The sequence below is a fragment of the Ranitomeya imitator genome, chromosome 1 (assembly GCF_032444005.1).
Source record: "Ranitomeya imitator isolate aRanImi1 chromosome 1, aRanImi1.pri, whole genome shotgun sequence".
Classification (NCBI taxonomy): domain Eukaryota; kingdom Metazoa; phylum Chordata; class Amphibia; order Anura; family Dendrobatidae; genus Ranitomeya; species Ranitomeya imitator.
In genome coordinates, this window is record NC_091282.1 from 55,115,401 (window position 1) to 55,130,496 (window position 15,096).

Genomic DNA, 15,096 nt, shown 5'->3' on the forward strand with positions numbered 1-15,096 from the left:
CGCCACATTGTTCCTGGATGGTTGGGGGAAGTTGCTTTTGGAGGACGTTTAGATCTTATTTATGGCAGTGTTCTTAGGCAAAATTGGCAGCGAACCCCCTCCATGGATGAAAAGCCCCCACACATAATAAATTAATCAATTTATTTCATAGGGGACTTGTACATAAAATATACATTACAGAATAACATATAACGCAGATACTAGGAGGGGTGAAGTTCCTGCTCACAAGTTTACAATCTATGAGAAAATGGTAAAGAGTGCTTGTATTATACGGTCCAGCCATCAGAATAATAAATAGGGTATTCACATAACGCTGCATGAAAAGGTCACCAGTGTGTGCACAAGTACAGACACAGAGGGCTAATAAGTGCATGGAGGGTGTATGAACAGATGCAACGAGGGCCAGATTTAGAAGAAAAAGTTGGATGGGCAAAATGGGAATAGCCATTATCCTGGGTAGTGCATTTCAGAGAATTGGAGCAGCACGAGAGGAGTCATGGAGATGGGAGGTTTTGACTATAGAAGATGTCATCAGCAGAACAGAGGGCATGTGTAGGGAGGTGGACAGATGATATGTGGAGGATATGTGGGGGGGGGCTGAACCGTGGAGCTTTTTGTGGGTGGGAGTGATATGTTTATATTGGACACTGTGGCGGATGGGCAACTAGTGCAAAGACTGGCACAGGGTGGAGGCATTAGTGTAGCGGTTACATAGTTACATAGTTATTAAGGTTGAAGGAAGACTATGAGTCCATCTAGTTCAACCCATAGCCTAACCTAACATGCCCTAACATGTTGATCCAGAGGAAGGCAAAAAAAACCTGGCTGATGCATTCAGGATGAATTGCAGGGAAAAGAGTTTAGGGAGAGTGAGACCGTACAGTAGAGAGTTGTAAGGGTATGTGTCAACGTTCAGGATTGCATCAGGATTTGGTCAGGATTTTCCATCAGTTTTTGTAAGCCAAAACCAGGAGTGGAACAATTAGAGGAAAAGTATAATAGAAACATATGCACCACTTCTGTATTTATCACCCACTCCTGGTTTTGGCTTACAAAAACTGATGGAAAATCCTGACCAAATCCTGATGCAATCCTGAACGTGGACACATACCCTTATAGTCCAGGTGAGATTCAATGAGTGCGACAGCAAGAGTTTTTGCAGAGTCAAAGGTAAGAAAAGTTTAATTTCTAGAGATGTTTTTGAGGTGTAAGTGACATGAGCGAGCGAGTGATTGCTTGTAGGGAGTGAAGGAAGGACCGGAGTTAAATAGAACCCCAAGACAGCGCGCATGCTGCAGGGGAGTAATGGTAGATGTGTTAACAGGTACGCAGACAATGAGGAGACAGTTGTACTTAAACCAACAACTATTTATTTGATTAATACAATCAACGGGGTGCCTTCAATATCAGGGGATAGCGCAAACGGTGAAAATGAAACTAGCTTTGTTACAAAAAGAACACTGTAATTCAGATGAACAGGATAGTGACACAATGTTGTTTACACTACCGTTATATTATTATCATTAAATAACTTATTATCAGTGATGTGTCAGGTCTAATACCCCAACCTAAAGGGCGCCACTGTCACTACCGGGCCCGCCACATTCGTCACTCTCTAAGGAACAGAAAACATCACACAGGCCCTAACCAGAGTCAATGATACTGCCCTCTAGGCCACAAGTTCCAGGTTTTTCGAGTTATTCGTACACTCGTCACACTGGCCGCCAACATTCCCTGAAGTACGACTCAGGTGACCATTTTGTACCATACGTCTACACTGGAAGCGACGGCTCACACGGACGTCCCTCTGCTGCGGCCTAGTTGTCTTTCTCTCTGCCCTGGTTCTGCTCGCTCAGCTCTCCCAGCTCTGGTCTCTCTCGGGTCTTTCCTTGGATTTGGTGTCTCGTAATGGAAGCTATAAAACAGCTTGATGTACGGCACATCTGTCCTGCTACAGGTTCAGGCGCCAACTCCTTCCCTTCACTGCCTTTCCTGGGCCTTTTATAATTACGAACGGAGCCACAGCTATCATCTGACCTGGTGTCTCCTCCAATCTCTTCCCCCGGGGAACATGCACTTCCCTCTTGAGTTCCTACTAATGCAATTATTTCTGCTTCCCCTTTCCCCATCATCTTTGACCAGCAGATGGCAGTGTTGACTTGCAGTCACTCGGTTATGCATTCACTGTGTGCGTCTTTTCACTTGTCTATCTCCTTGCAGATCCACACACGGAAATGGCAATATTGGGTTTGGAAAGGTTAGTAAAGGGAGGAAACACAAGGAGTTTAGTTTTAGACAGATTCAGTTTTAGGTATAGGGAGGACATGATGTTAGAGACAGCAGACAAGACAATCCCTGGTATTTTGTAATAACGATGGGGTGATGTCCAGAGATCATGTGTATAATTGGGTGTCATCAACATATGGACAGTACTGAAAACCGAATCTACTGATGGTTTGTCCAATAGGGCCGTTGTATAGGGAGAAGAGGAGGGAGCCTAGGCCGGAACCCTGAGAAACCCAACAATTAGGGGCAGAGGAGAGGAAGATGAGCCAGCAAAAGATACAGTGAAGAAGTGGTCAGAGGTAGGAGGAGAACCAGGAGAGGGCTGTGTCCTTGAACCCAACAGAACGGAGAATAGTGAGGAGCAGCTGGTGATCCAAAGTGTTGAATGCTGCACAGAGACCCAGGAGAAATGGCAGGTAGTGATGACCATTAGCTTTAGCTGTTAGTAGAACATAAGATACTTTAATATGGGCAGTTTCAGTAGAGTGTAAAGAGCAGAAACTGAATTATAAAAGGTCAAGAGCGTTATCTGAGAGATATAATGGTTTACTGTTGGCATGACACAGGACTCATGGCAGCTCACCTTTTCATGTCCGGACAACCATTCTCCCAGGTGTCACAAATAGTCTGACAAAGGCTTCACTAGAGAAAATAACTTTACCCCTGTCCTCTGCAGTCCAATCCACTTACTTTCTGCAGAATGTCAGTCTGCCCTTGATGCTTTTCTTGGAGAGAAATGGCTTCTTTGAGGTCCTCATTGACACCAGGTAAACCTCCAAAAACCTTCACCTTGCTGTGCGTGCAGATTCACTGACACCTGGCTGCCATTCCCAAGCAAACTCTGCACCTATGTTGAAACGATCCCATAGCTGAATCCTCTTTATTGGACTTAATGGGATTTTTAGATTTTCTTGGGTGCCCTGAAGCCTTCTTCACAGGAACTAAACCACTCTCTTTGAAGTTCTTGATGGTCCCATAAGTGGCTGAATTAGAGGCAATGTTACAAGCAGCAAGGTCCTTGCATGTAAAGCCCTTTTTATGCAAAGCAATGATGACTGCACGTGCTTCCTTTTGGGTAACCATGGTTAAAGTGAATCTGTCAGAAGGATTTCACACCACAAGGAGAAGACCAGCAATAACTTAACATGACCAGTCCTTCCTCAGTAACTGAGAAACCACTGTTTGAATTGATATGCAAATCAAGTCTATGTCCCGCCAGCTCTATTTCCCACCAGCTCTATTTCCCACCAGCTCTATTTCCCTCTCAGCGTTGCCTCATCCTGCTTGACTGACCCCTCCTTTGCCTGAAGTCACACAGCACAGAGGCCATAAGAGCATAGAGCTGGAGTGACATTGATCATCATGACAGAGTGATGTCAGCTGCCTAGTCCTCGTTAACACTTTCTCCTAAGCTAACAAGAAACTTGGTGAAATTATGTTCGCAGGTAATTTTGTGCAAGGGATGAAATTCAGGGGAAATTGGGTTTCTGTGATTAAGTTACTTTTCCAGGCAAGGAATAACTTTGCATTTTTTTTGCAATTCATCTTCTCACTCTTCATAATCTCAAGTTAATGCAATTTACCACTATAAAAACCATAGCAGCAAACTTTGCAAACACAAAAATTTATGTCAGTCTCAAAACATATGGCCACAGTTGTATTGTGGCATCACGGAGTTTATTATTACTTTTTTGTGACATCATTATGCTTATTACCTCTGTACTGTGACATCACTTTGTGTATTACCAGTATACTGCCACATCACAGACTTGTCCCTGTATGTATTAAATGTACCGTGATCGCTGTGCTTATTACCTGTGTACTGTGACGTTTATTCTCCCTATACTGTGACATCACTGTGTTTATTATCCTTGTTCTGTGACATCACTGTGTGTATTACCCCTGCACTGTGACATCACTGTTTATTATCCCTGTACTGTGACATCACTGTGTATATTATCCCTGTACTGTGACATCACTGTGTGTATTATCTCTGTACTGTGACATCACTGTTTATTTTCCCTGTACCGTGACATCACTGTGTGTATTATCCCTGTACTGTGACATCACTGAGTATTATCTCTGTACTGTGACATCACTGTTTATTTTCCCTGTACTGTGACATCACTGAGTATTATCCCTGTACTGTGACATCACTGTGTATTATCCCTGTACTGTGACATCACTGTGTATTATCCCTGTACTGTGACAACAATGTGTTTATTATCCCTGTACTGTGACAACAATGTGTTTATTATCCCTGTACTGTGACATCACTGTGTATTATCCCTGTACTGTGACATCACTGTGTATTATCCCTGTACTGTGACATCACTGTGTATTATCCCTGTACTGTGACATCACTGTGTGTATTATCCCTGTACTGTGACATCACTGTGTATTATCCCTGTACTGTGACATCACTGTGTATTATCCCTGTACTGTGACATCGCTGTGTATTATCCCTGTACTGTGACATCACTGTGTGTATTATCTCTGTCCTGTTTCATCACTGTGTATTATCCCTGCACTGTGACATCACTGTGTATTATCGCTGTACTGTGACATCACTGTGTGTATTATCCCTGTACTGTGACATCAATGTGTTTATTATCTCTGTACTGTGACATCACTGTTTATTATCCCTGTACTGTGACATCAATGTGTTTTATTATCCCTGTACTGTGACATCACTGTGTTTATTATCTCTGTACTGTGACATCACTGTGTGTATTATCCCTGTACTGTGACATCACTGTGTATTATCCCTGTACTGTGACATCAATGTGTTTATTATCTCTGTACTGTGACATCACTGTGTATTATCCCTGTACTGTGACATCAATGTGTATATTATCCCTGTACTGTGACATCACTGTGTATTATCCCTGTACTGTGACATCACTGTGTTTATTATCTCTGTACTGTGACATCACTGTGTGTATTATCCTTGTTCTGTGACATCGCTGTGTATTATCCCTGTACTGTGACATCACTGTGTTTATTATCTCTGTACTGTGACATCACTGTGTTTATTATCTCTGTACTGTGACATCACTGTGTGTATTATCCCTGTACTGTGACATCGCTGTGTATTATCCCTGTACTGTGACATCACTGTGTATTATCCCTGTACTGTGACATCGCTGTGTATTATCCCTATACTGTGACATCACTGTGTTTATTATCCCTGTACTGTGACATCGCTGTATATTATCCCTGTACTGTGACATCACTGTGTATTATCCCTGTACTGTGACATCACTGTGTTTATTATCCCTGCACTGTGACATCACTGTGTATTATCCCTGTACTGTGACATCACTGTGTATTATCCCTGTACTGTGACATCGCTGTGTATTATCCCTGTACTGTGACATCACTGTGTATTATTCCTGTACTGTGACATCGCTGTGTATTATCCCTGTACTGTGACATCACTGTGTATGATTCCTGTACTGTGACATCGCTGTATATTATCCCTGTACTGTGACATCGCTGTATATTATCCCTGCACTGTGACATCACTGTGTATTATCCCTGTACTGTGACATCGCTGTGTATTATCCCTATACTGTGACATCACTGTGTGTATTATCCCTGTACTGTGACATCACTGTGTTTATTATCCCTGCACTGTGACATCAATGTGTTTTATTATCCCTGTACTGTGACATCACTGTGTTTATTATCTCTGTACTGTGACATCACTGTGTGTATTATCCCTGTACTGTGACATCACTGTGTATTATCTCTGTACTGTGACATCACTGTGTGTATTATCCCTGTACTGTGACATCAATGTGTATATTATCCCTGTACTGTGACATCACTGTGTATTATCCCTGTACTGTGACATCACTGTGTTTATTATCTCTGTACTGTGACATCACTGTGTGTATTATCCTTGTTCTGTGACATCGCTGTGTATTATCCCTGTACTGTGACATCAATGTGTTTTATTATCCCTGTACTGTGACATCACTGTGTTTATTATCTCTGTACTGTGACATCACTGTGTTTATTATCTCTGTACTGTGACATCACTGTGTGTATTATCCCTGTACTGTGACATCGCTGTGTATTATCCCTGTACTGTGACATCACTGTGTATTATCCCTGTACTGTGACATCGCTGTGTATTATCCCTGTACTGTGACATCACTGTGTTTATTATCCCTGTACTGTGACATCGCTGTATATTATCCCTGTACTGTGACATCGCTGTGTATTATCCCTGTACTGTGACATCACTGTGTATTATCCCTGTACTGTGACATCGCTGTGTATTATCCCTGTACTGTGACATCACTGTGTTTATTATCCCTGTACTGTGACATCGCTGTATATTATCCCTGTACTGTGACATCACTGTGTATTATCCCTGTACTGTGACATCACTGTGTATTATCCCTGTACTGTGACATCGCTGTGTATTATCCCTGTACTGTGACATCACTGTGTATTATCCCTGTACTGTGACACCACTGTGTATTATCCCTGTACTGTGACATCACTGTGTATTATCCCTGTACTGTGACATCGCTGTGTATTATCCCTGTACTGTGACATCACTGTGTATTATCCCTGTACTGTGACACCACTGTGTATTATCCCTGTACTGTGACATCGCTGTATATTATCCCTGTACTGTGACATCACTGTGTATTATCCCTGTACTGTGACATCACTGTGTTTATTATCCCTGCACTGTGACATCACTGTGTATTATCCCTGTACTGTGACATCGCTGTATATTATCCCTGTACTGTGACATCACTGTGTATTATCCCTGTACTGTGACATCACTGTGTTTATTATCCCTGTACTGTGACATCACTGTGTATTATCCCTGTACGACATCGCTGTATATTATCCCTGTACTGTGACATCACTGTGTATTATCCCTGTACTGTGACATCACTGTGTATTATCCCTGTACTGTGACACCACTGTGTATTATCCCTGTACTGTGACATCACTGTGTATTATCCCTGTACTGTGACACCACTGTGTATTATCCCTGTACTGTGACATCGCTGTGTATTATCCCTGTACTGTGACATCGCTGTGTATTATCCCTGTACTGTGACATCACTGTGTATTATCCCTGTACTGTGACATCGCTGTGTATTATCCCTGTACTGTGACATCACTGTGTATTATCCCTGTACTGTGACACCACTGTGTATTATCCCTGTACTGTGACATCACTGTGTATTATCCCTGTACTGTGACACCGCTGTGTATTATCCCTGTACTGTGACATCGCTGTATATTATCCCTGTACTGTGACATCACTGTGTGTATTATCCCTGTACTGTGACATCGCTGTGTATTATCCCTGTACTGTGACATTACTGTGTATATTATCCCTGTACTGTGACATCACTGTGTATATTATCCCTGTACTGTGACACCACTGTGTATTATCCCTGTACTGTGACATCACTGTGTGTATTATCCCTGTACTGTGACATCGCTGTATATTATCCCTGTACTGTGACATCGCTGTTTATTATCCCTGTGCTGTGACATCACTGTGTATTATCCCTGTGCTGTGACATCACTGTGTATTATCCCTGTGCTGCGACATCACTGTGTATTATCCCTGTACTGCGACATCACTGTGTATTATCCCTGTACTGTGACATCACTGTGTATTATCCCTGTACTGTGACATCACTGTGTATTATCCCTGTACTGTGATATCGCTTTTTATTATCCCTGTGCTGTGACATCACTATGTATTATCTCTGTACTGTGACATCACTGTGCATTATCTCTGTACTGTGACATCACTGTGTATTATCTCTGTACTGTGACATCACTGTGTATTATCCCTGTACTGTGACATCACTGTGTATTATCCCTGTGACATCACTGTGTGTATTATCCCTGTCCTGTGACATCACTGTGTGTATTATCCCTGTCCTGTGACATCACTGTGTGTATTATCCCTGTACTGTGACATCACTGTGTATTATCCCTGTACTGTGACATCGCTGTTTATTATCCCTGTGCTGTGACATCACTGTGTATTATCCCTGTACTGTGACATCACTGTTTATTATCTCTGTACTGTGACATCACTGTGTATTATCTCTATACTGTGACATCAGTGTGTGTATTATCCCTGTACTGTGACATCGCTGTTTATTATCCCTGTGCTGTGACATCACTGTGTATTATCCCTGTACTGTGACATCACTGTTTATTATCTCTGTACTGTGACATCACTGTGTATTATCTCTATACTGTGACATCAGTGTGTTTATTATTCCTGTCCTGTGACATCACTGTTTATTATCTCTATACTGTGACATCGTGTTCATTATTACCTTTGTGGGATATCAGTGCAGAAATGATGTAGGTTCCCATGGTTTCATGACCCTAAACATCGTTTCTAGTAATTAATCAATTCACATCAATACCAATTCTCGGCCACAGTAACGGGTTAACGATTCCTGAACCTTTATTCAACTCTTACACGGAGCAGCTGGATCTGACATGTCAGCACAAAGTGTGGAGAAAACATTAGCGGAAACCAATAAACATTAACGAGTCTGTCTAAGATTCAGCTCTGAATGCCAAGCGATAAAATAACAATGTAAGAAGGAACATATCAGTCTCTTCTGGGGGGCAGGAGCCATTGTGGCATTACAGGGGCCGAACCTCTGGTCACCAGGTCACCCACTTACACTGAAGTACCGCAATGCAATGATCTACACATTGGGATTGTCTACACAGTGGATACCACCGCAGCTCTGGGTGTGACTAGAGTATAAAACAATATAATACAAGCAGGCTTCGATACAAAAAGTGGATCAGGTTCATTTTAGTTATGACCAAACAAATAATGTTGCCTAATCTCCATATAAATGGGTGATTTTGTGATTAGTGAATGCCTGACAATGCTGAATACATTCTATGTCCCTCCCTCTATCTTGTAGGTCAGAAGATATCCCATTAAAAGAATAACACGGAGAGTCATCAGAAAAGCATTTTTAGACGCTGTCTCAAAGGAGCTGGCTGATAATTTACATTTACACCTTCGCTTCTCAGTAATTATCTGCCAACTTGGCACGTAAAGCTGCTGCAGAACCTCCAGGGAGGCCGAGCTGTCAATCAAAGAACTGTGCAGTTAACTCTGTCCAATCATTCAAAATACAAAGGACGCCGGTGTTCAGACTTGTTCAGGTGGAAGATCATCATACGCTTCGTAGATCTGAACTGCCGGAACCTGTAATATCGGAGTCTTCCTGGCAGGTTTAATTTCGATAATTAAAAATACCTTGATTTAATGTCTACTTGTCATAAGGGTACTAGTATTCCCAATAAAGCAAGAATTTGGAGCATCTTTACTTTGAAATCTGCCTTGTGTCGTAACGTTGTTATTCCTCCTGGAAATGTATGAATAAACTGATAACTATGTGCACAGTTATTTCCCTAGTGTATGTATACACTTTTCATTAATAAACAGCAGAATAGTGAGTGCCGCTCTGGAGTATAATGCAGGATGTAACTCAGGATCAGTGTAGGGTAAGTAATTACATCACTATTTATTATCTCTGACTGTGAAAAAGGCCAGCGTTGGGGGCAGGCAAGCTAGGCATTTGCCTAGGGCCCCTACAACCCCAGAGGCCCCCAGCTAGTGGCGTGCTGCTAATAGCGGCACACAATGCAGCTGCAATGGGGTATGTGAGTCAGGGGTGCCCTGTACCAGCACCTGTTCCTGCATCGTGCATTCAACTGTATTAGCATCATAAATGCCGACAGAGTTGAAAGCAATGATGGAAGAGAGAGCATCAGCTGACAAGGACCTGTTGAAGTGTTGTTTGGCGTGAAACCGCTGTGTCCTCACGGTATTTCGTTCAGCCCTGCAACCCAGTGTTTTAACTCTTCTATTAAAGTGTTGAAGTTTTAAGAGACTAGTACAATTTCCTTCTTCTTTTGATGGCCTCCCTTCATTCCCCCTCTGCATCTGACAGTGGGGCACAATGACGTCACTTCATCACATGCCACACTGCTGACGAGATGGGGAGTACATTGTGGTGGCCATAATACTAAAGGACTATGGGGCTGCATTATACAATATGGGTCTGCATTATACTCTATGGAGGCTGCATTATACTATAGGAAGCTGCATAATACTCTATGGGGGTTGCATTATAAAACATGGGGCTCCATTATGTTCTATGAGTGAATGAATGAATTATACTATATGAATGACTATGGGGTGCATTATACTATGGGGAGTACATTGTACTATATGGAGGCCTGGGGGGATCATTATACAATATGGAGGACTATGGGGAGGCATTTTACTGTATGGAGGACTATGGCTAGTGCATTATACTGTATGGAGGACTATCGGGAGTGTATTATACTATATGGAGGACTATGAGGAGTGTATTATACTATATGGAGGACTATGGGGTGTGTATTATACTGTATGGAGGACTACGGGGTATGTATTATACTATATTGAGGACTATGGGGAGTGTATTGTATTACACTATACGGAGTATTATAAGGATTGTATTACACTATATGGTGCACTATGGGGAGTGTATTATACTATATGGAGGAATATAATGTGTGCATTATACTATAGAGAGGAGTTAGGGGGCGCATTATACTATGTGGAGGACTATGGGGTGCATTATACTAAACGAGCAAAATGCTGCCCATTCATCGAGTGATTGGATTTTTTATCCTGGAACAAAAATCATTGTTCTCAGCAGCACATCATCTGGTGAAAACTGCAGACATGCTGCCGATAACCTGATACTGTATGGGGACAGATTGATCTAGTAGTGATGGTTATGTACCCGTCATTCTTCCTCAACTGGTGTTAAGAGCCTGAGAAACAAGTGTCGAAATTCAACCAAAATATTTCTGTGGGATAGTGCAATGTGCTAGCACTTTAACCCCTTTCTGACATCGGGCATAATAGTTTGACGATGTCGGACTCCCTCACTTTGATGTGGGCTTCAGCGGTGACCCCTCATATTTCATGCGACATGTCAGCTGTTTTGAACAGCTGACATGTGCCAGCAATAGCCGCGGATGGAATCACGGTCCACCCATGGCTATTAACGAATTAAATGCCGCTGTCAAACTCTGACAGCACCCAGTGGTCAGTGCTCATAGCAAGTGAGCAATTCTGCTAACATAGTAACATAGTTGGTAAGGCCGAAAAAAGACATTTGTCCATCCGGTTCAGCCTATATTCCATCATAATAAATCCCCAGATCTACGTCCTTCTACAGAACCTAATAATTGTATGATACAATATTGTTCTGCTCCAGGAAGACATCCAGGCCTCTCTTGAACCCCTCGACTGAGTTCGCCATCACCACATCCTCAGGCAAGCAATTCCAGATTCTCACTGCCCTAACAGTAAAGAATCCTCTTCTATGTTGACGCAGACACAGACGCAGAGAATGCCCCCTTGTGCCCGTCACCTTCCTTGGTATAAACAGATCCTCAGAGAGATATTTGTATTGTCCCCTTATATACTTATACATGGTTATTAGATTAGCCCCTCAGTCATCTTTTTTTGCTATATAGAGGTGATCTGAACATCGCCTCTATGTAGCAGAGCTGATCGGGTTGTGGCAGCTTCTAGTCTCAATGGAGACAATTGAAACATGCTAAAAAAGTGATGGTTTTAAAAATATTAAAAAAATAAAAAAATATAAAAAGTTCAAGTCACTCCCCTTTCGCCCCATTCAAAATAAAACAATAACACTAAAATCAAAGCTACACATATTTGTTATCGCCGCGTTCAGAATCGCCCGATCCATCAACAACAACAAGAAAAAAGAATTAACCTAATTGCTAAACGACGTAGCGAGAAAAAAAGTCAAAACGCCAGAATTACCCCTTTTTGGTTGCTGCGACATTGCATTAAAATGCAAAAATGGGCGATCAAAAGATAGTATCTCCACCAAAATGGTGTAATTAAAAACGTCAGCTCGACGAACAAAAAAAATAAGCCCTAACCCAACCCCAGATCACAAAAAATGGAGACGCTACTGGTATTGGAAAATGGCGCCATTTTTTTATTTTTTATTTTCAACAAAGTTTGGATTTTTTTTTTCACCGCTTAGATAAAAAGTAACCTAGACATGTTTGGCGTCTATGAACTCGTAATGACGTGGAGAATCATAATGGCCGGCCAGTTTTAGCATTTAGTGAACCTAATAAAAAAGTCAAATAAAAAACAAGTGTGGGCTTGCACTTTTTTTTTGCAATTTCACCGCAGTTGGAATTTTTTTCCCGTTTTCTAGTACACGACATGGTAAAACCGATGGTGTCGTTCAAAAGTACAACTCGTCCCGCAAAAAACAAGCCATATTGATGGAAAAATAAAAAAGTTATGGTTCTGGGAAGGAGGGGAGCGAAAAAAAGAAAACAAAACCGAAAAAAGCTCTGAGATTTAAGGGGTTAAAGTTATGCCCAGGACCCCACTTTGTCTAAAACCGGCCCTGACTGTGACATCGCTGTGTATTATCCCTGTACTGTGACATCACTGTTTATTATCCTTGTACTGTGACATCACTGTGTATTATCCCTGTACTGTGACATCAATGTGTTTATTATCCCTGTACTGTGACATCAATGTGTTTATTATCTCTGTACTGTGACATCACTGTGTATTATCCTTGTACTGTGACATCACTGTGTATTATCCTTGTACTGTGACATCACTGTTTATTATCCTTGTACTGTGACATCACTGTGTATTATCCCTGTACTGTGACATCACTGTTTATTATCCTTGTACTGTGACATCACTGTGTATTATCCCTGTACTGTGACATCAATGTGTTTATTATCCCTGTACTGTGACATCAATGTGTTTATTATCCTTGTACTGTGACATCACTGTTTATTATCCTTGTACTGTGACATCACTGTGTATTATCCCTGTACTGTGACATCACTGTGTATTATCCTTGTACTGTGACATCACTGTGTATTATCTCTGTACTGTGACATCACTGTGTATTATCCTTGTACTGTGACATCACTGTGTATTATCCTTGTACTGTGACATCACTGTTTATTATCCTTGTACTGTGACATCACTGTGTATTATCCCTGTACTGTGACATCAATGTGTTTATTATCCCTGTACTGTGACATCAATGTGTTTATTATCCCTGTACTGTGACATCACTGTTTATTATCCTTGTACTGTGACATCACTGTGTATTATCCTTGTACTGTGACATCACTGTTTATTATCCTTGTACTTTAGATCATTGTTTATCATCCTAGTATCGTGATGTCTGTCCTGAAAAATTACAATCCTAGTACATGGTATGTGTGAACCTAAAGTGGCTCTTAAAGGGTTTTGTCCCTTTATTTAGCCGAGTAGCCCCTTCGTTCTGTGATGGTCCCAGTTCAAGGACACCCAACTGGCATTACAGTCCATCAAACCAAAAGCTGAAGGTGGAATGCCTCTTCAATGATGAAAATCCTAACAGAAGCTGAGAAGGTTTTTGGGGAGTTTTTATTTAAATGGCGGCTGATCCTGAGGATACGCCATGAGTGTATGGTGAACCGGGTGTATATTATAATGACTTTTTTCCTCTATTTTCTGGAAGTGAAGGGGTTTTTTGCACAAGTCCAAGAAAAGAACACAGGTTTTAATTTTCCTTGATTATATCAGAAACAAATCCAATCAAAGCTCTAACATTATGAAACAGGTTTGATCATTTTGTGAAGATTAATAATGTGGTTTTTTCAGCTTGAGATGAAAGTCTCATGAATGAAAGAGCAGAGTTGTTGGGTCTGCGACCATTGAAGTGCATTGGGGCAAAAGAATTACAACCATCTGCATTCTTGTTTAATTGGGGCGTCTGCAAATCTGAATATTTCTCCCTCAGGAATCTCAGGACAGTAATCTGACTGGAATGTGTCCTGTCACCAAGGTCTGTTCCTGCCCTGAACACGGAGTCTGCGTTGTTAGATTACGTACAAAGAAAGGATTAAAAAGAGCAAACCGAACAACCACAATTGCACAAAAGTTCTGCCATCTGCTCAGCCTTTACTATAATACATTATTAAAAAAAGAAGGATGATAACCGATAAAATGGAGGACATTTATGATGACGGTCATTGTTGCCTATAGCAACCAATCACGGCACAGCTTTCATTTCTTACAGTGCTTTTGAAAAATGAAAGCTGCGCTGTGATTGATTGCTTTGGGCACCAAACACAATGGTTAGTGTATCTATAGCAACGTATAATAATCTAGTTAATAAAATTATTTTTTTTTTATCATAATCTGGAATAAATAAATTTTCTTATCCTATAGTTTTCCGTTTGCCAAACCTTTTCTAGCAACTCAAGGAAACCCTCTGTCGGGACTAAAAAAAGGCTGCCTTTTGAAAAAGCTTTTCTGAAAATCCACATTTTCTAGCAACTTCTAAATCCACATTTTCTAGCATCTTACACCGCAGTATTCTTCATATATTCCCTAGTGACACTCGCGTCTGCCAGGGTTATGCTACAGATATCGTTCGCTTCATCATTAGCGGTTCATATAAGACGAGTTTGGGAACAAAAGACTCTCGTCCTTCACACAAACACAGAAAATAAGTCAGAAATACACACTATGTGCCCAAAACTACTGAGACACCTCCACATTCCCCTCCAGGAGCTTTTCTGACCTCCCATCCTACATGCATAGACATTACTATGGCGTCTTCCCCTCTGCAGATGTAACGGCTCCCGCTCTTCTGGGGACGATTTCTACATGATTTTAGAGGCGTCTGGGAATTTCTGCCCCTT

At 41.5% G+C, this 15,096-nt stretch overlaps 1 protein-coding gene across 2 annotated transcripts in view; it reads right to left on the bottom strand.

Annotated features, from left to right (window-relative positions):
• MYO5B (myosin VB) overlaps positions 1-15,096 on the bottom strand; it is a 266,922-nt gene that overhangs the window by 131,857 nt on the left and 119,969 nt on the right. The window lies entirely within an intron of this gene.